This window comes from Pan troglodytes, chromosome 1 (genome assembly GCF_028858775.2).
Source record: "Pan troglodytes isolate AG18354 chromosome 1, NHGRI_mPanTro3-v2.0_pri, whole genome shotgun sequence".
NCBI classification, from domain to species: domain Eukaryota; kingdom Metazoa; phylum Chordata; class Mammalia; order Primates; family Hominidae; genus Pan; species Pan troglodytes.
Window position 1 is genome coordinate 222,093,660 of NC_072398.2, and position 21,552 is coordinate 222,115,211.

Consider the following 21,552-nt stretch of genomic DNA (forward strand, 5'->3'; position numbering starts at 1 on the left):
CACAGCCTCAACCTCCCAGGCTCAAGTGATCCTCCCATCTCGGCCTCCCAAGTAGTTGGGACCACAAGCACATGCCACCATGCTGTGCTAATTTTTTGTATTTTTAGTAGAGATGGGGTTTCACCTTGTTAGCTAGGATGGTCTCAATCTTGTGATCTGCTCGCCTCGGCCTTCCAAAGTGCTGGGATTACAAGCGTGAGCCACAGCACCCGGCCTCCACCTCACTCATTTTAATGGCATTCTATTGATTGTTTTTTTTTCTTTCTTGAGACGGAGTCTTGTCGTCCAGGCTGGAGTGTAGTGGTGCAATCTTGCCTCACTTCAACCTCTGCCTCCTGGGTTCAAGGGATTCTCCTGCCTCAGCCTCCCGAGTACCTGGGATTACAGGCATGTGCCACCAGGCTCAGCTAATTTTTGTAGGTTTAGTAAAGGTGGGGCTTTGCCATGTTGGCTAGGCTGGTCTCGAACCCCTGACCTCAGGTGATCCACCCACCTCGGCCTCCCAAAGTTCTGGGATTACAGGCGTGAGCCACATGCACAGCCATTTCTTTCTTTCTTTCTTTCTTTTTTTGAGACGGAGTCTTGCTCTGTCGCCAGGCTGGAGTGCAGTGGCATGATCTCGGCTCACTGCAACCTCCGCCTCCCGGGTTCAAGTGATTCCCTTGCCTCAGCCCCCCAGGTAGCTGGGATTACAGCCATGCGTCACCATGCCCGGCTAATTTTTTGTATTTTAGTAGAGATGGGGTTTCACCATGTTGGCCAAGATAGCCTTGATCTCCTGACCTTGTGACCTACCCACCTCGGCCTCCCAAAGTGCTGGGATTACAGGCGTGAGGCACTGCGCCTGTCTTTTTTTTTTTTTTTTTTTTGAGATGGAGTCTTGTTCTGTCGCCCAGGCTGGAGTGCATTGGTGCCATCTCGGCTCACTGCAGCCTGTGCCTCCCAGGTTCCAGCGATTCTCCTGCCTCAGCCTCCTGGGTAGCTGGCATTACAGGTGCATGCCACCACACCCAGCTAATTTTTGTATTTTTAGTAGAGATGGGGTTTCACCATGTTGGCCAGGCTGGTCTTGAACTCCTGATCTTAGGTGATCTGCCTGCCTTGGCCTCCCAAAGTGCTGGGATCACAGGCGTGAGCCACCGTGCCCGGCCTCATTTTATATTTTTAAGGCCGCTTATGAACCATCTCTTAGTCAGCCTTCCATATCCTCAGGTTCCCCATCTGTGGATTAAACCAACCAGAAAAATATTCAGGAAAAATTCTCATGAATCACTGCTAAAGAACTTACTCATGTAACCAAACACCACCTGTTCCCCAAAAACCTATGGAAGTAAAAAATTTTTTTTAAATACCAAAAAATAAAATGAAATTAAATTCAAAAAATATTCAGGGAAAAACCAAAATATAACAATACAATAACAAATAATACAAATAAAAAACCAATATAGTATAACTATTTACATAGTATTTACATTTATCAGGTACTATGAATAATCTAGAGATGATTTAAAGTATATGGCAGGATGTGCATAGGTTACATGCAAATACTGTGTCACTTTATATAAGGGACTAGAGCATCTGTGGATTTTGGTTTCTGTTTAGGGGTCCTGGAGCCAATCCCCAATGGATACTGAGGGACAACTGTGTATTGTTTGCCCATTTCTTTTTTAGGTTTACAGTCTTTTTCTTATTGACTTACACTTTTTTTTATATATTAAGGAAATTTGTCCTATGGCTGTGATATGTGTTATACATATTTTCGCCAATTTGTCACTGTTCTTTTTTTTTTTTTTTTTTTTTTCCCTTTTGAGACACAGTCTCGCTGTGTTGCCAGGCTGTAGTGCAGTGGCACGATCTTGGCTCACTGCAACCTCCGACTCCCAGGTTCCACAGATTCTTGTGCCTCAGCCTCCTGAGTAGCTGGGATTACAGGCACCTGCCACCACACCCAGATAATTTTTGTATTTTTAGCAGAGACGGGGTTTCACCACGTTGGCCAGGATGGTCTCGATCTCCTGACCTCGTGATGCGCCCACCTTGGCCTCCCAAAGTGCTAGGATTACAGGCATAAGCCACTGTGCCCGGCCCACTGTTCTTTTAATTATATATTTTTTCATGCAGAGTTTTTGATTTTTATGTAATCAGATTTTTAAATATTTTATGACTTCTAGGTTTCTTTTTAAATTTTTTTATTTATTTTATTTATTTATTTTTTTGCTGAGACAGAGTCTCACTCTGTTATCCAGACTGGAGTTCAGTGGTGCGATCTCAGCTCACTGCATCCTCTGCCTTCTGGGTTCAAGCGATTCTCCTGCCTCAGCCTCCTGAGTAGCTGGGACTACAGGCGTGTGCCAGCACGCCCGGCTAATTTTTGTATTTTTTAGTAGAGACGGGGTTTCGCCCTATTGGCCAGGCTGGTCTTGAACTCCTGACCTTGTGATCCGCCCACCTCGGCCTCCCAAAGTGCTGGGATTACAGGCGTGAGCCACCGCATCCGGCCAAATTTTTTTATTTCTTTTATTTTTTGAGACGGAGTCTCACTCTTCACACAGGCTGGAATACAGTGGCACGATCTCAGCTCACTGCAACCTCCACCTTCCAGCTTCAAGTGATTCTCCTGCCTCAGCCACCTGAGTCACTGGGATTACAGGTGGCTGCCACCACGCTTGGCTAATTTTTTTTTTTTGAAACGGAGTCTTGCTCTGTCGCCCAGGCTGGAGTGCAATAGCAGGATCTCGGCTCACTGCAACCTCCGCCTCCTGGGTTCAAGCAATTCTCTTGCCTCAGCCTCCTGAGTAGCTGGGATTACAGGCACGCGCCACCATGCCTGGCTAATTCTCATTTTTTTTGTTTTGTTTTGTTTTTGTTTTTGTTTTTGTTTTTGTTTTTTGAGGCGGAGTCTCGCTCTGTGGCCCAGGCTAGAGTGCAGTGGAGTGATCTCAGCTCACTGCAAGCTCTGCCTCCTGGGCTCATGCCATTGTCCTGCCTCAGCCTCCTGAGTGGCTGGGACTACAGGCGCCCGCCACCACATCTGGCTAATTTTTTGTATTTTTAGTAGAGACGGGGTTTCACCATGTTAGCCAGGATGGTCTCGATCTCCTGACCTCGTGATCCGCCCGCCTTGGCCTCCCAAAGTGCTGGGATTACAGGCCTGAGCCACCGTGCCTGGCCACGTTTTTTGTTTGTTTGTTTGTTTTTGAGACAGAGTCTCGCTTTGTCTCCCAGGCTGGAGTGCAATGCAGTGATGTGATCTTGGCTCATTGCAACTCCTCCTTCCGTGTTCAAGCGATTCTCTTGCCTCAGCCTCCTGAGTAGCTGGGATTACAGGCGCGCGCCACCATGCCCGGCTAATTTTCTTTTTTTTTTTTGGTTTGTTTGAGACAGAATCTCACTCTGTCGCCCAGGCTGGAGTGCAGTGGCACGATCTCGGCTCACTGCAACCTTGGCCTCCCGGGTTCCATTGATTCTTCTGCCTCAGCCTCCTGAGTAGCTGGGACTACAGGCACGTGCCACCATGCCTGGCTAATTTCTGTATTTTTAGTAGAAATGGGGTTTCACCATTTTGGCCAGGCTGGTCTCGAACTCCTGACCTCATGATCCGCCCACCTTGGTCTCTCAAAGTGCTGGGATTAAAGGCGTGAGCCGCCGCACCCGGCCAATTTTTGTATTTTTTAGTAGAGACGGGGTTTTACCATGTTAGTCAGGCTGGTCTTGAACTCCTGACCTTGTGATCTGCCCACCTCGGCCTCCCAAAATCCTGGGATTAGAAGCGTGAGCCACCATGGCCGGCCTAATTTTTATATTTTTAGTAGAGACGGGGTTTCACCATGTTGGCCAGGCTACTCTCGAACTCCTGACCTCAGGTGATCTGCCTGCCTTTGTGTCTCAAAGTGCTGGGATTGCAGGCATGAGCCACTGCACCCGGCTGACTTCTAGGTTTCATTTCATATTTTCTTCTCGCACTGTTTTCTTTGCCTGTGTTTTCGTCTAACACATTCACTCCATGTTTTATACATTAAAACTTTGATCCATATCCAAGGTATCAAAGCCAGCATCACCAGAATTGGGGCAAACTGGCATTATGCACTTCTAATGGAACACTGATACATCAGATACATAATTTCTTGTGAAAGTGTTTAAGGAACAATTGGCCAAATCCAGATTGTGGAACATCCTAAAGACAAGGGTCCTGGACTCTAAAAAATGTTAATATCCTGATAAACAAAGAAAAGCTGCTAAACCACTCTAGATTAAGTAGGTTGAAGAGCATGGGAACCAAATGCAACTGAGATCCTTGATCCAGTCCTGGATTAAACACAAGTGAAGGCCAAATTGAGGGGGAGGGGGAATTGGGGAAATTTGGATATGGGGTGAATATCAAAGATACTACTAGGTCAATATTAAATTCCTTGGGAAGGTCGGGCGTGGTGGCTCACACCTGTAATCCCAGCACTTTTGGAGGCAGAGGCAGGAGGATTGCTTGAGGCCAGGAGTTCAAGACCAGCCTGGGCAACATAGCAAGTCCCATCTCTTAAAAAATGAAACAAGGCCAGGTGTGGTGGCTCATGCCTGTAATCCTAGCACTTTGGGAGGCCAAGGCGAGTGGATCACGAGGTCAGGAGTTCGAGAGACCAGCCTGGCCAACATGGTGAAATCCTGTCTCTACTAAAAATACAAAAAATTAGCTGGGCATGGTGGCGTGCACCTATAGTCCCAGCTGCTCGAGAGACTGAGGCAATGGAATCGCTTGAACCCGGGAGGCGGAGGTTGCAGTGAGCCGAGATCGTGCCACTGCACTCTAGCCTGGCGACAGAGCAAGACTCCATCTCAAAACAGAACAAAACTAGGCTAGGCGTGGTGGCTCACGCCTGTAATCCCAGCACTTTGGGAGGCTGAGGCGGGCGGATCACGTGAAGTCAGGAGTTCAAGACCAGCCTGCCCAACATGGCAAAACCCCATCTCAACTGCAATACAAAAATTAGCTGGGCATGGTGGTGGGTGCCTATAATCCCAGCTACTTGGGAGGCTGAGGTGGGAGAATCGCTGGAACCCAGGAGGCGGAGGTTGCAGTGAGTTGCAATTGTGCCATTACATTCCAGCGTGGGTGACAGAGTAAGACTGTCTCAAAAACAAAACAAGCTGGGTGCAGTGGCTCATGCCTGTAATCCCAGCACTTTGGGAGGCTGAGGCGGGCGTATCATGAGGTCAGGAGATCGAGACCATCTTGGCTAACACGGTGAAACCCTGTCTCTACTAAAAATACAAAAAATTAGCAGGGCATGGTGGTGGGCGTCTGTAGTCCCAGCTCCTTGGGAGGCTGAGGCAGGAGAATGGTGTGAACCTGGGAAGCAGAGCTTGCAGTGAGCCGAGATTGCACCACTGCACTCCAGCCTGAGGGACAGAGTGAGACTCTGTCTCAAAAAAAAAAAAAAAAAAAAAAAAAAATAGCCAGGCATGGCAGTCACACTTGTGATCCTAGCTAGTCAGGAGGCTGAGGCAGGAGAATCTCTTGAACCCGGGAGGCGGAAATTGCAGTGAGCAGAGATCACACCACTGCACTCCAGCTTGGGTGACAGAGCGAGACTCTGTCTCAAACAAAAAACAAAACTAGCCTGGGCAACATGGTGAAACCCCATTTCTACAAAAACTATAAAAATTAGCTGGGCATAGTGGTGCATGCCTGCAGGCCTAGCTATTTGGGAGGCTGAGGTGGGAGGATCGCTTAAGCCTGGGAGGTGGAGGTTGCAGTGAGCTGAGATTGCACCACTACACTCCAGCCTGGGTGACAGGGTGAGACCCTGTCTCACAAAAGAAAAGGAAAAAGAAAAAAAGCAGTTGAGTGTGGTTGTGCACACCTCTAATCCTAGCTACTCAGGAGGCTGACGGGGGAGGATCACTTGAGCCCTGGATGTTGAGGCTGCAGTGAGCTGTGATCGCACCACTGCACTCCACCCTATGTGACAGAGCGAGACACTGTTTCAAAAAACAAAACCAAACAAACAAGAATTCCTTGGGGTGTTAATGATATTGTGGTTATGTAGGAGAGTGGCCTTAGGAGATCTGTGCTGAGGCATTAGCCAAGTATCATGATCTCTGCAATTGACTTTCAGATGGTTCAGGAAAAGCAGCAGTGTGCGTGTACCTTGACATATACCCACAGCACAGAGCCATAAAACATATATAGCAAAATGTGAACAGTGGGACTCCAGGGGCAAGGTATGTGGATGTTCTTGTACTGTTCTTTTAGCTCTTCCGTGGCTTTGGAATTTTTCAAAAGAAAAAGGTGAGGAGGAAGAAAAAAAAAACAACAACTTTGTTCCATCTGGAATTGATTTTGATTGCAGGTCCTTTGGTTGCCCTGGCCCTCCTGGGTTATTGTCCTGGATTTCTGGTTTCTTTGTCCTTTTACAGCATGTGCAATAGTCAGTTTCCCTCTCTCTTAGGAACTTCTTTTTGGGTGAGTTATTCTTTTTTCGGACTTGGAAGTTTTTATGATTAGTGTCTTTCTGGCAGACTTCAGTGACTTTTCTAGAAGCAGGTAAGACCTAGCATGCTTTGTCCTGTGCGTTGATGCCTTTTTTGGTTTTGTTTTTGTTTTTTAACATTGCATTATGTGCTCCAAGGAAATTTGCAAGGAAGTTTTGTTCTCTGGGACTTAAACAAAGTCTTAATCCTCAGAAATCATCTTAATCATCAAATTAATGTGTCGTGTAATTAACCCTCTTCCAGTGACCCTTGAGATAAGCTTTTTCCTCTCAATGGAGAGTTTTTGCAGGAGGGCAGGTCCTGCTTACATTCTTTGGATATGGGCTTGTAAAGACTCCTGGGTTTCATTTTGTAAAATGTAACAGTCTTGGGTGAGTCGTTGGCCTGGAAAAACTGGAGTCTTTTTGCCAGGGGAGCTCTTAACAGACCAGTTTTGCCAGAAGCTTCTGCTTCCTTTCTGTGGTTTGGTGACTAACAGTTTCGTGGCTTTGGGAAAGGGAATGTCATTACAAATGGGTGCTGGTGGTTCGTCTCCTGAGCTAGTTTGCCAGGGTGTGCCCAGATCTGGGTGTTCATGCCTGCGCCCATTGTGACTACGGACAGTTTCTTGGACACTTTACACTGGCCGCCCCTGTGGCTACTCTCCTGAGCTTGTCTGTGGTGGCTTTAACCTTGAACAAACCCTCCAGGGTTTGTGGGTGGATTCCTATTGTATCAGGTGCTGTATTTTCCCCTCTTCTGGAGCAAGTGCATCTTTTCTGATCTTCCTTCCCTTCAGCTCCAGCTGCCACTGTCCTTGCCTTCAGACTGGACAAGGCCTTGTGACCCATCAGGAGTTTTTGTCCCGATACCGTTTCCCACAGTAAGTTAATGGGATAAACACATGGGAGATTCTGAAGGGGTCTTTGTTTAAAGCATTGTTGATTTTGATTATTGGCTTGTTAAACATTTGGAGAGGAAGGAAACTGAGTCCTCAACAGCCTCTTAGGGGGAGGTTTCCTCCTTCCTTGGATTATGTTTTGTTCCGAGGTAGCTGGAGGGGAAAGGATCAGGAAGGTCGCCTCCTGCTTAGTAGAGCAGAAGCAATCACCCAAACAAGCAGGCAGTGTGGCTCATGTGATGCGTGGAGCCAGGAACCCTGGCCTCTGTAGCACAGATGGGTGTATTTGCGAAGTAAACAGATACACCTATATCTTTATGCAAATTAACACATACCTTTATGCTGACAGCCTGTTGGAAAGAGGCAGTGGCCTTAAAACTTCTTTTCTTTTTTTTTTTTGAGACAGTCTCGCTCTGTTGCCCAGGCTGGGGTGCAGTGGTGTGATCATAGCTCACTGCAACCTCAGACTCCTGGGCTCTTGGGATCCTCCCACCTCAGCCTCCCAAGTAACTGGGCCTACAGGTGCAAGCCACTGCACACCCAGCTAATTTTTTTTTTTTTTTTTTAGACGGAGTCTGGCTCTGTCCCCCAGGCTGGAATGCAGTGGCGCAATCTCAGCTCACTGCAAGCTCCGCCTCCCGGGTTCACGCCATTCTCCTGCCTCAGCCTCCTGAGTAGCTGGGACCACAGGCGCCCACCACCACGCCTGGCTAATTTTTTGTATTTTTAGTAGAGACGGGGTTTCACCGTGTTAGCCAGGATGGTCTTGATCTCCTGACCTCATGATCCGCCCACCTCAGCTTCCCAAAGTGCTGGGATTAGAGGCGTGAGGCACCGCGCCCGGGCTGCACCCAGCTAATCTTTTAAAGATTTTTTGTAGAAGCCAGGCTCAGTGGCTCGTGTCTATAATGCCAGCACTTTGGGAGGCTGAGGCAGGCAGATCACATGAGGTCAGGATTTTGAGACCAGCCTGGCCAACATGGCAAAACCCTGTCCCTACTAAAAATACAAAATAAAATTAGCTGGACATGGTGGCACGCACCTGTAGTCCCAACTACTCGGGAGGCCGAGGCAGGAGAATCACTTGAGACTGGAAGGCAGAGGTTGCAGTGAACCGAGATTGCGCCACTGCACTCCAGCCTGGGCGACAGAGGGAAAGAGCGAGACCCCATCTCCAAAAAAAAAAAAAAAAAAAAAAAAATTTAAAGAGATGGGGTCTTACTTTATTGCCCAGGCTGGTTTTGAAGTCCAGGCCTCAAGCAATTCTCCTACCTCAGTCTCCCAAAGTGCTGGGATTACAGGCATTTGCCACTGTGCCCAACAAAACTTATTTTCCGATGAGTTTGATTGGGAAGCGTTTCCCCAGGAGGCTGCACCTGGGGTCTCTCAGCCAGGTCCTGAGGATGACCATCCCCAGAGCCGGGTGGTGAGGAGGGGGCTGCTTCCAGGGGCACAGTCCTGCAGCCGATCCAATTGATTTAATGACCTAATCCTCACCACAGGAAGCTGGAGGCTTTCCCAGCCCTGGGATTCTGAGGGGATGCAGCAAACTCAGTTCAGGAAGCTTGTTTGTTTGAACCAATTATAGAGGCTTTAATGAGGGAAAGCTATGGAGGGAATGGGGCAAGGGGAGAAGAGCTGGAGAGAGAGGTGCCTGTTGAGAAGATCTGGGTGACCCTCAGGCAATGGGAGGGCCAGGCCATGCCCAGGCCTGCCTCTGAGGATGAGGCTTGTCCTTGTGGGAATGGGGTGGCGTGAACATGTCAGTGTGGTTCAGAGTGAAGGGACCTTATGTACCTTGTGGAGAAACGTGAGTGCCCCCCACCCCTGCCAAAAATAGCACTGTGTCAGTTTTCCCCCTTTCTCCTTGAAGTACTTTTAAATTTCCTAATGTAATTAAAATTTTAAGCTGTGACCCTGCAAAGAGCTGGCATAGCTTTTGACAGCGGGATTGATGGAGCTTCCATAGGTCACAATTTCCAGTCTGATCGCACTCTCTGGAGGTGACCCGCACTCTCTGGAGGTGACCCATGCTCTCCAGAACCTCTGGGCCAGGCTCCATCCCTGGAATTACTAGGTCTGGAAGTGGTCCCTTCCTGACAGAAATGCAAATTAATTTGCCTTTTGGGGACTTAGTCAGCTTGCTGGGGATCTCTCTGGTGTCCCAGGAGAGAAAAAGCGTTCCTCTACCTCCAGTTGACACACAGGATCTTTTGATGCCTTTGCTCAGGAAGCTTCCTGCCAGGTGCACAGCCCATGGGGAAGGTCGGTCAGGCCTGGGAGACCTCATACCCAGGAGTGAGGGGGCGCTTGTACCCATGCAAGAGCTAGGATTCCAGCCCTTCCATCGGCTTATAAATAGAAGAAGGCTCTGGATTCTGCATTAGTAACCCCTCTGGAACCTGCCAGAGGCTGAAGGTAATGAGTCAGACTGAATTAAAGGAAGATCCGTGGCTGGATTTTGTAGGCGTGCTGGTTCCTGACTTCAGGTCTCAGGCTCTGACTTGGCCAGGTTCCAGGACTCCAGCTGTTCTCTGGGAAGAAAAAAGAACCTCTTTTAAAATTAAGCCGAAAGATGCCTTTCTTTTCTTCTGTCCTTGTCCCCCCACTGTGCAGAGAGAAAACCTCCACCAGCACGTCCCCTTGGTTAGAACAGTAGAGCCTGAAGACATAGCCCAGGATCTTGAGTGTTCTGGGGCAGCCAAGGAAACTTCCTCAGGCTCCACATGCCTTCCTGTTTGCATTGTTTTCAGCTGAATTGCAAGAGGCTGTCAGAGCAGGCCTGCCAGGTACTCTTGCCTCTGTAAAAAGGTGGGTTTCACTCAATTCAGGACTGGAGAGACAACGAGATCTGGGCCAGAATCACAAGGATAAATATTTTAAACCAGAAGATGTAAACAGATGCCTCATGCCAATCCAGTTATAGGAACATGCAGGTTCCTCCAGCTCCTTGGTGTGTTAGGATTATCTGAAGTGAGGACATGCAAAGGCTGGGGGGCACTTCCTTCATGGTTCCCATTCACTTCACTACTCGAGGAGCCCCAGTTGTGGCTAGCAGTGGTGTCTCACCTGTCCAGATTCTTCAGCACAGAGCCTTACAAGTTTTTCTAGGGTCCACAAAAATATTGGCCATGTGGGAAAAAAATATATCACTCCCTCTACTCTTGTGAGTTACGTGAGGATTACATTTAATAAGAGATGTGGGTTTGTTTTAGTATGTCTCTGAGAATAAGGTTCCCTGGGGCCTATAAAGGCCTTAAAACCACCCCCGGTCTGTCCTCAAAGAGCTTCCAGTCTGGTGGTGAACATTTCTCAGATATCCAGGTACAGTGTTGGGGCGGTGATGCGAGAAGAAGAAATGCAGGCGGATGTGCAGACACAGGCCTCGAGGCAGCCCAGAGAAGGTGTTGTAGAGCAGAGAACATCTGTGAGGCTTGGTCTCAGGAATCAGGGAGGGAAGGAAGTTCTAGGTGGAAAGCATAGCAGATGCAGAGGCCCAGAGATGTGGAGGGAGCCTGGTGCAATCGGCAGCTCCGAGATGGCCCCCTAGTAGGGCTTCTCACTCAGCTCTCCAGACGTGGGGCTGGATAATTATTGGTGGTGGGCACTGATCCTGGCCTCTACCCAGCAGGACCCTACTAGTCGTGACAATCAAAAATGTCTCCAGATATTGCCACATTTCTGCCGTGGGGCAGAATCGCCCCCATTGAGAGCCACGGCTGTAGAGGGAATATGAGGGTAAGCTTGGATCTGACCGCCTGCCTCAGTGCGTGGGAGGGACAGGAGGAGCCCTTTCTTTTTGCTTCCTGTCCAGTGTGCAGGTCCTGGGGAAGCTGTCTCCAGGCAGGTTTGTGCCTGTGCTGGAGCACTTTGGTGTGTGTGGCATGCCTGCTGGTGGCCTGCAGAGCTTGCTCTGAACAGGAGCCCCTTCATAGAAAGGAGGATGCCCCAGTGGTTCCAGGCGCCTCCCTCCCAGCCTGGTTGCCGTGTCAGTACCTTTCCTGCAGTAAGTAGGCGGCTCAGCTGGATGCAGCATTGCATTCTGGCCATTGCGGGGCTGTATTGAATCAGGTCAGGTGGATTTGATTTAAATGCTCCCAGAACCTTCCGAAAGGGCCTTCATCAGAGAGCTCTGGACCTGGAACAGCGTGCACGGCACTGCTGTGAAGGGGACAGGCGGGCTACTCTGATCTCGGAGTGTGCATAGGGCAAACTGTTGAGAATTCCAGAATCACTCCCACGGCAGCAGACCTGTAGCCAGAGAGGAAAGGGTCCTCCTGCATTTGGGCTTCATGGCTGCCCCCACTGGAGGAGGGCTAGCTGTGGCTAACATGGGGTGGTCTGGGATGCGATGCAGATGGCACTGTGTGTAGACAGATGCAGGGCCTCTCCCCATCGCCTTACATTACCATTTCTTAATTTTTTTTTTTTTGAGGCAGTCTTGCTCTGTCACCCAGGCTGGAGTGCAGTGGCGCGATCTCGGCTCACTGCAGTCTCTGCCTCCTGGGCTCAAGCGATTCTCCTGCCTCAGCCTCACACCCAGCTAATTTTTGGTATTTTTTAGTAGAGACGGGGTTTCACCATGTTTGCCAGGCTGGTCTTGAACTCCTGACCTCAGGTGATCCACGCGCCTCAGCCTCCCAAAGTGCTGGGATTACAGGCATGAGCCACCGCGCCCGGCCACCATGCCCAGCTTTAAAATTTTTAAAAAAATTTTTTGTAGAGATGGGGTTTCACCTTGTTGCCCAGGCTCAAACTCCTGGCCTCAAGTGATACTCCCACCTCAGCCTCCCAAAGCGTTGGGATTACAGGCATGAGCCACTGTGCCCAGGCCATATTTTCTTTTTAAAAATTAATTAGCAGGGTGTGGTGGCGCATGCCTGTAATTCCAGCACTTTGGGAGGCTGAGGCAGGTGGATCACTTGAGGTCAGGATTTCAAGACCAGCCTAGCCAACATGGTGAAACCCCGTCTTTACTAAGAATACAAAAATTAGCTGGGTGTGGTGGTGGGTGCCTGTAATCCCAGCTATTAGGAGGCTGAGGCAGGATAATCACTTGAACCCGGGAGGTGGAGGTTGCAGTGAGCTGAGATCGCACCACTGCACTCCAGCCTGGGTGATGGTGTGAGACTCCATCTCAAAAATAATTAATTAATTTCTATTGGTATATAATAATTGTAAGCCTTATTTTTGAATTAATCTCTGATTGGCAGTGGGTTGGACTCTAGCCGTTTTTCTTTTTCCTGTAAGGTGGATTTTTCTTTTTCTTTTTTTTTTCTTGAGACGGAATCTTGCTCTTTTGCCAGGTTGGAGTGCAGTGGCGAGATCTCAGCTCACTGCAACCTCTGCCTCCTGGGTTCAAGCAATTCTCTTGCCTCAGCCTCCCGAGTAGCTGGGATTACAGGCGTGCGCCACCATGCCCAGCTAATTTTTGTAATTTTAGTAGAGACAGGGTTTTACTATGTTGGCGATCTCTTGACCTCCTGATCTGCCCACCTCCACCTTCCAAAGTGCTGGGGTTACAGGCGTGAGCCACCGTGCCCGGCCCACATTTTTCTTTTAATTTCAGTTAAAATGGATAATGCGTCTGTCAACTCCTGAGCCAGAAGGGGCTGTTAGGAGAGAGGGAAAGCATGGCCTTGGATCCAGGCTTACCACTTATTACTCCATGGCCTCAGGCAGGTTACTTACCTTCTCTGAGCCTCAGTTTTGTCATCCATAAAATGGGAATAATTCCTACCTTGCAGGCTTGTGAGGGCTGACTGACTCTGCCACTCTGTGCCTGGGCTTAGAAAATGCTGTGGTGACAACAGTAATTATTCTTCGGTAGCATCACCTGGCTTCAGGGAGCAGGAAGGAGCTTTGCATCAGGTTTGAATTGGGGTTGGTGACCTCAAGACACATTCCCCATCCCAGGCTTATCCCCTAAGAATGGGGCTGTGGCCTGCAAATGCCATGCCTCACTAGGAGGCCTGTTTTGTCCTAGCTCTGCTGGTGGAGTGCGGTTCGGGAATACCGAGCGTGGCTGTGGATGGAGGAGGCTGCAGCGTGGAATATATTAATTAAGGCGGTTGCTCCTGAGGCCTGAGAGTCTGGGAGGTTGTTGCAGTTTAATTACTGAGAGTGGAGCGTGTGGAAATTCCCTCTGGCACTCCCTTTTTTGATGTCGCTAGAGGACCTGAGGTGCTACCTTGTGTGGGACTCTAGCAGGAGCTGCGTGGCAGGCCTCTGCCCCCCGTCCCCCTCGCTGGCTCAGAGTGACTTTTTACCCAGGTACTTGTATACTGGAGAGCAACAGGGCAGACCGGTTGAGACCTTGAACAACCTGGGTTCCATCCTGCTCTGATGTGGACTAGCTGGGCCATGACAGGTGAGTTACGTCACCTCTGTGCACCATGGCATGCCCATTTGTAAAGCCCTGTAGGGACGTGTGTGGCGAAGACTGAATGATTCACTTACCTGAGAGTCGCCAATGGTGCAAGGCACAGAGTAAGCCAGAGTACGTGTCAGCTGCTTCTTTAAAGCAGTGCTCTCGACCTGGCAATTTTGTCCCCTACGGGACACACGGCAACATCAGAAGATATATTCGATTGTCACAGCTGGAGGGGGGCTGCTACTGGCATCTAGTGGGTGGAGGCCAGGAATGCCTCTTGGCTTCTGCAATGTGCAGACAGCCCTCCAGCAGAAACGCACCCAGTCTGAAATGTCAGCGGCACCCTGCTGAGAAGTGTTCCCAGTGATTCGGGGTAGCACTCAGACTGTGGAAGCAAGGTCCCCTCCCGGCTCTCTGTCCCTTATCATTCCTCTGAGCCAGCTGGGGACTGACGGGCAGCTGGGAGAGAAGAGACGAGAAGCTGAGGGTATTAAAAGCCTTTGAATTCTTACTGTTTATTTTTACTCCCATCCCCCATACTGTAACAAAAAGCATTTACTTACATGGTCTGTGTCATTTTCTTATCTCATTAGTATAGTAACTAGAATTTATTGAGCCTTTGCTGTATACCAGGCACTCACTGGGCCAAGTGCTTTTTTTTTTTTTTTTTTCCTCAAGATGGAGTTTCACTCTTGTTGCCCAGGCTGGAGTGCAATGGCACAATCTTGGCTCACCACAACCTCTGCCTCCCAGATTCAAGCGATTCTCCTGCCTCAGCCTCCCAAGTACAGGCATGCACTACCAACACGGCTAATTTTGTATTTTTAGTAGAGACAGGGTTTCTCCATGTTGGTCAGGCTGGTCTTGAACTCCCAACCTCAGGTGATCCACCCGCCTTGGCCTCCCAAAGTTCTGGGATTACAGGTCTGAGCCACCGCACCTGTCCTCTTTTTTTTTTTTTTTTTTTTTTTTAGAGACAGGGTCTTGCCCTGTCACCTAGGCTGGAGTTTAGTGGCATGATCACTGCTCACTGCAGCCTTGATTTTCCAGGCTCAAGCGATCCTCCCACCTCAGCCTCCGGAATAACTGTGACTGCAAGTGCACGCCACCACACCTAGCTAACTTTTGTATTTTTTGTAGAGACGGAGTCTCGTTATGTGCCCAGGCTTCAAGTGCTTTCTTTGCATGTTATCTCATTTTCACAACCTGCCCTTGAGGTAGGTGCTGTTATCACCCCCTTTCTACAGAAAAGGAAACAAAGGCTCAGAGATGGAAAAGCCTCTTAAAGTCTAAAATTCAGCTCGTGATTGTCCCCCAAAATTGTTCCACTTGCTTCTCCCCATCTCAATTGATAGGAATGTCGACCTTCAGCCACTTAGACTGAAAACCCGGGAGCCGTCACCATTGCCCCCACATCCCACAGTGCGCTCCCTGGTGATCCTGTTGTCTGCCTGTGCCACGAGTCCTCAGCTGGCTGCCTTGAACCCTCACCCTCTGCTGCTGCCCCCTCACCTGAGACACCAGCAGATCTGCCTGGATTCCTGCCATGGCCTCTACTCTGGCCCTGGGCCTGTCTCCAATCAACAGTCAGGTGGTCCTGCTGGACCCCGAGTCAGACCAGCCATTCCTCTGCTCCCAGCTCCCGGCTGCACTTGTGACACAGGCCCTGTCCCCTCTTCTGCCTGGGTCTGTTCCACCGCAGCCCCACCCCAGTGCTGGCCTCCAGCCGCCCCTGTGCCCCCACCATAGGGCCTCTGTCCAGCTCTGCTCCCCAACTCCCTCCCTCACCGTCTTCCCGTCTTTGCTCAGGAAGGGCCCGCTGCCCACCCCCACACTCCTGTTCCCACTCACCCGCGGGTTGGCCCCAGCACCTGTCTTTTTCCTGTGTGCTAAGGATTTCCCCATCACTCGTGTTTTATTGTCTGCCCTCCCCTCTCTCTAGGATGTACATAGGCATTTGGGGCTGGTTTTTCTCTGATGTGTTCCAATTCATAGCAAATGCTTCTCATCCTCCCATGACAGCACCTTCCTCTTCCTCAGGGTTCCTTGGGCAGCTGACTCTGAACTGGTGACCAGGTCCCCTTGGCTCCCACACCTTGTCCTGGTTGTGACCTGCTAGATAGAAGCTTTGCCTGTGGGTCTGGGTGGCTCTGGGCAGCCTGAGTCTTCCTTTCAGATCCTGATTTCTGTTGGGAGGCCTGGGGCTGGGCAGCTCTCGGGGATTAAGGCCTGGCTGTCTTCCCTCCTCCCTTGAGCTGTGGGGTCTACAATGGTGCTCTCTTCCTCCCCAGACTTCCCTGCCCCACGGGCTGCCGTGGCCCCTGGTGAAAGCCTGGCTGGCTGCTGGCTGATCTCTCCCTCCCTGCTGTGGGCTGGGGAGTGTGCCTGGAGCCATTCCCAGGAAAGGGCATCCAGTTAACTGAGCTTAGCTGGTCCTCCCCTCTGGCCCAGTCCCGTCGCCCCCGCTCACTGCCCAGCAGCTGTTGGGTCCCTTGTACCCCGGCTCTGCCTACAGGCCCAGCCACAGGCAATCTGCTGGCCCAGGTGCCCTCCCCCTTCCACGGGAGCCTTTTCTGTGCCTCTGCCTCACTCTCCCCTTCCTCTGCTCCCTGCCCTCCTCCTCCTTCCTCCTTCCCCATGGATTCCTTCCCTCCTGCCCACAGCATCTTCAGACTCCCGTTCCCCCACCTTCTTCCTCCTTGACTGTTTGGGTGGTGACCTCCCCTGAGCTTCCCCAGCACCGTTAAGTCAGCCGACCCACCTGGAGGAGGCAAAGCCGAGGTTAAGACTCACCTGAGGCTGAGCACAGCTCTCAGGCAGAGCAAGTGGGGGCCAGGGCACCTGGGAAAGGACAGGCAAGATTCTGCCCCTCTTCTCCCTCTTGCAGGGACCGACAGACTTGACAACGGTGACAGCACTGGGTGAGTACTGAGTTCCAGGAGGACCATGAGGAGGGAGGGAAAGGGTTTCTAGGCAGAGGAAGAAGAGCAGAAGCCACTCATCCTCCCTGCTCTCCTTGCGGGCCTGCCATGCCACACACCAGGTGCTGGATCAGGCTGGCATGGGGTTATTACAGCTACTGAAGCAGCCCCTGTCCTGTTGGAGCATGTGCGTGGGGGGCAGTCCCATGCTTAGTGAGGGCTGTGATGGGGACAGGAGCCTGTGGGGCCTGAGTAGACATGGGATGGGGCAGGTGGACCTCTCCCCTGCCCTGCTCTGCCTCCTTCATAGAAAACCCACTGGTTCCTGCCTCTCGGGAGCAGCTCTCACTGTTCTTGCTCCCTCTCTGCCCTGCACCTGGGCCTCATGAGGTCCTGCCTGTGGTGTCCCACCTGCCCTTCCACACATCTCACACAGGGCTTCACATGAATCCACCCAGACTCCGGTCTTCCTGGGAGACCACTCTGCCCGAGTCATCTCCTGACCGGGGCCCAATCCCCTCCGCTTGGCAGGTTGGACTTCCTTCCAGAGAGAGGCTCCCCCGGTCCCTGACCTACCCTCCTGCACCGTCCCGCTGCTGCCACCCAGGCACCCGCTGTTCCTGACTGCTCTGGCTCTGCGTGCCCACAGAAGGCGCCCCCTGCCCTGCGGCTGCCCCACCTGTGCTCGCACGTGTTTTCTTCCTGAGGCCCCCCATTCTCACTCCAGGCCAAGTAGCCCCCAGAAGTGCCCCTGATGTTTCCCGGAACTAGCTTGTCACCGTGTTTCGATTCTGGCCCTGGAACCCTCTGCAGATGTTCACCGTAGTGCTGACTTGATCCCAAGGGCACATGCACTTGTGCCATTCCTCTGCTTTTGCGCCTCCATGGGCTTCTCAGTCCCAGCTGTCCAGCCTGTCCTTTGGGGCCTCACCCTGGACATGTGCCAGGCCTCTCCCCACAGCCACAGCCACAGCCCCACTCTTACATTCCTCCTGGCCCTTCTCTACCCAACCAAGCCCCTGCCTGGTTGCTCCCCCTCCTCTCCTGCTTCCCGCTGCTCCACCCCAGCCTCTTCTCCACACCTTGGCCACAGTGGTCTTTTCAAGCTGAGGCTTGACTTCCTTCTGCTGAAACACCTCTTCCCCTCCCCCTGAGTGCCCCTGTGGTCCAGCTCTAACTTGGCCTAAGCCACAACTCTTCCTGCTTCGGGCCTTCCTATGTGTATGCCACCCCTACCAACTCCTCCTTCTCCTCCAGGCTCCCAGCCGCACATCCCCGAGGCGACTCAAACTTAACCTTCATGTTCTTTGTCTCAGTGTCTGAGATCATTGATATGGGTCACTTGACTGGTGTCTGTCTACCCCTGCTCATTGGAAGCCTCTCATCACATGCGAGCCGTGGCTTTTTTGCTCACCTGTGTATTCTCAATGCCTGCCGTAGAATAGATGCTCAGTAATTGTTCGCTGAACTTCTGTGTCTTGTGCCTTCCCCTTTCTCTCTACCAGCAAACTCCTGTTCATCCTTCAAGGCCCAGCTCCAGTGACTTCTCCCTGGAGCCATTGGCAGCCAGCCTCTCCCCTGCCTTCCTGCAGAGCTCACTACACCCCTTTGCTCTGCCACTTCCTATGCTGGCTTAAGGCCCTGGGTCTTCTTTCCTCAGGGGAGATGCTTGGCACAGTACATGATATGTGGTTGGCACTCTAGGAGGGTTTGTGTCTTGACCTAACATATCTTTTTGGCTCATTATCATGTATTATTTGTGTGGTTTTCTCTTTGCCTTGTGTTGTGTGGTTTCCTCAGCCACTCAGTCAACTGGAATGCAGGCTCAGTGTCACGGCCCCAGTTCCGTACCTTGTGCTCCCCAAGCCTGGTTCAGGGCTGTGTGTACCTAGAAAAGTTTCAGTAAATCCTTCTTGAGTCCATTTAGTGTCTACTTAAGGTTGTGGAACCCTTGGCAGTTTGAGAAGCATCTTGACCTTCTTTTTCTCATTCTAGACCAGCTGTATCATTTGCAGGGCTCAGTGCAAGCCCCCTTGTTCAGAAATTATTAAAAATTTCAAGGCTGGGGCCCAGTGTGGTGGCTCATGCCTATAATCCCAGCACTTTGGGAGACTGAGGCGGGCGGATCACCTGAGGTCAGGAGTTTGAAACTAGCCTGGCCAACATGGTGAAATCCGTCTCTACTTAAAATACAAAAAATAGCCAGGTGTGGTGGCGGGCATCTGTAATCCCAGCTACTCGGGAGGCTGAGGGAAGAGAATGGCTTGAACCTGGGAGGCGGAGGTTGCAGTGAGCTGAGATCGTGCCATTACACTCCAGCCTGGGCAATAAGAGAGAAACTCCATTCTCAAAAAAAAAAAAAAAAAAAAAATTTCAAGGCTGGGTGTGGTGGCTCATGCCTGTAATGAGAGGCGGAGGTGGGAGGATTGCTTGAGCCCAGGAGTTCAAGACCACCCTGGGCAACATAATGAGAACCTGTCGCTACAAAAAATATAAAAATTAGCCGGGTATGGTGGTGCATGCCTGTGGTTCAGCCATGCAGGAGGCTGAGGTGGGTGGATTGCTTGAGCTAGGGAGTTCGAGGCTGCAGTGAGCCATGATTGCACCACTGTACTCCAGCTGGAGCAACAGAGCAAGACCCTCTCTCTCAAAAGAAAAAAAAAAGAATTTAAAGATGGTGAGAGTAGAACAGTAAACCAAGCATGGGGCCCTCCTGAATGCAGGTCCTGTGTGACTGTCCAGGCCTCAGGCCCGGGAAGCCAGCCCTAGTCTCACCTCCACTGAGGGAAGACGTGATAGAGGTCACGATCTATCTCCTTTCTACAGGTGGTGAAATGAAGTGCACAGAAGAGCAGTCACTGGCCTCGCGGTGCACAACCAATCAGTGACAGAGCAGAACTGAAAACTGAATCCAGTTATTGGAGCGTGTTTACTGTCTTACATGGATGGGCCCTGGGGTCCAGGGACTTTGAGCCTCAGTTTATTCCTCTGTAAACTGGGAACATTGACCTGACTATAAAAATGACAAATATAGGTGATTATTAAAACATCAGGAAACAATAAATGCTGGCGAGGCTGTGGAGAAATAGGAACGCTTTCACGCTGTTGGTAGTAGTGTGAATTAGTTCAACCCATTGTGGAAGACAGTGTGGCAATTCCTCAAGGATCTAGAACCAGAAATACCACTTGACCCAGCAATCCCATTACTGGGTATATACCCAAAGGATTATAAATCATTCCACTATAAAGACACATGCACACTTATGTTTATTGCAGCACTATTTACAATAGCAAAGACTTGGAACCAACCCAGATGCCCATCAATGATAGACTGGATAAAGAAAATGTGGCACATATACACTGTGGAATACTATGCAGCCATAAAAAAGAATGAGATCGTGTCCTTTGCAGGGACATGGATGAAGCTGGAAGCCATCATTCTTAGCAAACTAACACAGGAACAGAAAACCAAACATTGTATGTTCTCACTCATAAGTGGGAGTTGAACAATAAGAATACATGGACACAGGGAGGAGAACAACACACACCGGGGCCTGTTGGGGGGCTGGGGCAAGGGGAGGGAGAGCATTAAGACAAATACCTAATGCATGCGAATCTTAAAACCTAGGTGACGGGTTGATAGGTGCCACAAACCGCCATGGCACATGCGTACATACCTGTGTAACCTGCACGTTCTGCACGTGTATCCCGGAACTTAAAAAATAAATAAATAAATATTTTTAAAATGGCAAATATGCTGCTGTTTGGTTAGCAAAAAATAAAATAAAAAATTAAATGACAAATAGAACAGCTGTCCGTGAATCCCTGGACAGTCCCTATCCTTTGACCCCTTCCCTGGAAGTCAGGAATACAGTGTTCCCCTCTGCTTCTTGGAAGGGTCTGAGCCCTGTAGATGGGAATGATAATTGGCTGTCATGGTAGTAGAAGAAATTAAAGCCCTTCAGAAGTAGAGGAAGGCTCTCTTTTCACTCTTTTCATCTCTTTTTGAAAGAATGTGGGGACTTGGGTGGAAAGTTCCCCAGGGTTCCTTGGTATTTTGGTGCTTTGATATCTAGAGGAATAAAAGAGCAATTAATTGCTATAAATGGCCTATTCCTGTAGGGTTAGTCTGACGGTGGAGGCGGTGGCAGTGGTGGGTGACAGCTCTCCTATCCCAGGGCCGGTGCTGGTTAAAGGGACACACAGAACAGAGAGTCAGAGGTTTACAGCGATGTCTGACTTTAGGGGAGGCTTTTGAAATCCCGCTTTCTCTGGAAAACATGTCTTCCTCAGCCCCTTGGGTCATCGAGCAACTTTCTTTTCAGAATTCATTGAAGACAGTGGGTTTCCAAGCTGTCATTGGCCCCGCACCTCTCTCAGAACCAGTTTCTCAAAGTGTTGTCTGGCAGCCTTTCCCCCACTATAGGGCTGACAGTGGAGAGCCCTGTGGTAGTAGAAGAGTGGGTAGTAAAAGTGGGTGTAAAAGCACCCATTTTTTTTTTCTTTGAGATGGAGTCTCACGCTGTTCCCCAGGCTAGAGTGTAGTGGCGCGATGTCAGCTCACTGCAAACTCTGCCTCCCAGGTTCAACCGATTCTCCTGCCTCAGCCTCCCAAGTAGCTGGGATTACAGGCGCCCGCCACCACGCCCAGCTAATTTTTTGTATTTTTAGTAGATACAGGGTTTCACTGTGTTGGCCAGGCTGGTCTCGAACGCCTGACCTTGTGATCCACCTGTCTCGGCCTCCCAAAGTGCTGGGATTACAGGTGTGAGCCACCGCGCCTGGCAAAATTACGCACCTTTTACAGAACGTGGTTGTCTACCGCATAATATATAACCACAGACCTGTGCCCTCACCATTTATTGGGATGATTGATACATGCCTTGGAGATG

General features: G+C 50.4%; 1 protein-coding gene across 6 annotated transcripts in view; it reads left to right on the plus strand.

The window, feature by feature from the left end:
• The window catches only part of CTNNBIP1 (catenin beta interacting protein 1), a 62,116-nt gene that overhangs the window by 10,047 nt on the left and 30,517 nt on the right, over positions 1–21,552 (plus strand). For 2 of the 6 annotated variants that reach the window (XM_063805097.1, XM_003307799.7), the window contains exon 2: positions 16,627–16,660. The exons of 3 other annotated variants lie outside the window; for them this stretch is intronic. The gene's annotated coding sequence lies outside the window, so the exon portion shown is untranslated. Of the gene's footprint in view, positions 1–13,639; positions 13,737–15,094; positions 15,426–16,626; positions 16,661–21,552 lie in introns of those variants that run through there. One more of the 6 variants, XM_063805103.1, reaches the window with a different exon arrangement.